This window comes from Mus pahari, chromosome 9 (assembly GCF_900095145.1).
Source record: "Mus pahari chromosome 9, PAHARI_EIJ_v1.1, whole genome shotgun sequence".
Lineage (NCBI taxonomy): Eukaryota > Metazoa > Chordata > Mammalia > Rodentia > Muridae > Mus > Mus pahari.
The window spans coordinates 25,028,644-25,031,384 of record NC_034598.1 but is presented as its reverse complement, the minus strand read 5'-3'; positions in this window follow the sequence as shown (position 1 = coordinate 25,031,384).

Here is a 2,741-nt window from a genome sequence, read left to right as displayed (position 1 = left end):
AGCTAAGAAGAAAGGATGGACTATCCAGAGACTACCCCACCCGTGGATCCATCCCATCATCAGCCACCAAACCCAGACACTATTGCACATGCCAGAAAGATTCTGCTGAAGGGACCCTGATATAGCGGCCTCTTGTGAGGCTATGCCAGTGCCTGACAAACATAGAAGTGGATGCACACAGTCAGCTATTGGATGGAACACAGAGCCCCCAATGGAGGAGCTAGAGAAAGTACCCAAGGAGCTGAAGGGGTCTCCAACCCTGTAGGTGGAACAACAACATGAACTAACCAGTACCCCCAGAGCTCGTGTCTCTAGCTGCATACGTAGCAGAAGATGGCATATTTTCAGCCATCATTGGGAAGAGAGTCCGCTTGGTCTTGCAAACTTTATATGCCCCATAGAGGGGAACGCCAGGGCCAAGAAGTGGGAGTGAGAGGGCAGGGGAGCAGGGCGCGGGGGGGGGGGAGAGTATAGGGGACATTCCGGATAGCATTTGAAATGTAAATGAAGAAAATATCTAATAAAATAATAATAATAAAAAAAGAAGATAGTTCAAACTTTTAAGAAAAAAAGATTTGGTCTCTCATCACGAGTTGGGATTAAAGGCAAGTGCCACCATGCTCAGCTCTATCTATGATGTTAAAATTGTTTTGAATAATAATAGTAATAATTCCCGGGCGTGGTGGCGTACGCCTTTAATCCCAGCACTTGGGAGGCAGAGGCAGGTGGATTTCTGAGTTCGAGGTCAGCCTGGTCCACAAAGTGAGTTCCAGGATCGCCAGGACTATACAGAGAAACCCTGTCTCGAAAGCAAAAAAAAAAAAAAAAGTAATAATAATAATTATAATTATTATTATTGTGTGCATGAGTGTACAGCACAGAGCATGGACGGAGGTTATATGACAACTTTTGCGAGTTAGTCCTCTTTTTCCACCTTTCCTGGGTTCCAGACCAAGCTCAGTTTGTTAGCCAGGTGCAGCAAGCCCCTCTACCCGCTGAGCCATCTCACCAGCTCCCATGTTAGATGTGATTTAGAAATAATCATGCATACTATATTATTTATAGTTTTGTATCTCATACATGATTTCAGCCAAACCAAAAAAAGCTCAGAACTACTGTATTTTTTTCTTTCTTTCCTTTTCTTTTCTTTCCTTTTCTTTTTTTCCTTTTTCTGAAGAGAGCGCCCCACATAGCCCAGCCTGGCCTTGAACTCCAGGAAATGAGGATGACCTTGCACTCCAGTCTTGACTGCTTCTATTTCTCAAGCTCTGATGTTAGAGGTGTGTGCCGCTCTGCCCAGTTTACTTTAATAAAGAATAAGTGCATCATTTCTTGGTCTTTTGATTAAGTGTGAAAGTGTAGACAGGACTCCTTTTCATTGTTTATTTTTGTATTTGAAATAGATGAACTAGAGTTTTGTCTGTGTAGCCCAGGTTGGCTTTAAACTTGGCCATCTTCCTACCTGAGCTTTCCCAAGGCTGGATTATAAGAACACGCCAACACACTTTTTTTTTTTTTTTTTTTTTTTTTTTTGAGATAGCTTCTCACTATATAGTCCAAGAACTTGTAATTTTGCCTCAGCCTCCCAAGTGCTGGGATGTAGCATGTGTGCCGATATGGTTGNTTTGTATTTGAAATAGATGAACTAGAGTTTTGTCTGTGTAGCCCAGGTTGGCTTTAAACTTGGCCATCTTCCTACCTGAGCTTTCCCAAGGCTGGCTTATAAGTATTCGCCAACACACTTTTTTTTTTTTTTTTTTTTTTTTTTTTGAGATAACTTTTCACTATATAGTCCAGGAACTTGTAATTTTGCCTCAGCCTCCCAAGTGCTGGGATGTAGCATGTGTGCCGATATGGTTGACCTGTGGATAGTTAACTTTTGTATGTGGTTGGGTAATATTTTGTTAAGAGATTGATGTCTAATCTACTTGGCAGGCACTTTATTGGAAGATATGGAGGTTATCTTCAACTTCTCACAAAGTGTGTGTCCTTCTTTAAAAATGTGTTACCTCTGAAATGACCAGCGCTTTCCCTGACACATGAATGGCAATGGATCCATCTTAGGTTTGAGGATTCCGTTCTGCTGAACACATTCTCCTTAGTAAGCCGGGGCAACCAGCTCCTGCAGTCCTTTGCCACTGAGGGAAGGTTTTATTTCACTTCTTTTCCTGGGGACAGATAAATGACAGTTGTTTAGCGCAGTCGTTAGATCTACATTATAAGATGGTGGTGTACTGGTAGATGCTATATGTAGCCTAATGTAGGGGCATCAGAAATTTAATTTTCACAGATATGAGATGATCTATTTTGGAATACAGGTTTGAAATACACCAATGCCTCTAGTTTCAGATATGTACATTAAAAAGAAACCTGTGACTTTCCCACCACCCCAGGTTTTATTTTGTTTTATATTTTCCCCAAACATCTAGCTATGTAGTCCATGTTGGCCTCATACTCACAGAAGTCCTCCTGCTTCAGCTTCCCGAGTTATGTGATCACAGGTGTATGCCACCGTGACTGGCCAGTACTGAATCTGGTTCTTTTTTCTAATGCCCAGAACTAAATCTCAGTACTGCAGGGTAGACATTGGAAAAACAGAAGAATGGCAAGTCTAGTAAGATTTCCCAAAGTGTAAAGCAGAGACAGAGATGGAACACTCTTGGCCAGGGCCTGGGGTTAGCAAAGAAGAAGAAGAAGAAGGAGAAGGAGAAGAAGAAGAAGAAGAAGAAGAAGAAGAAGAA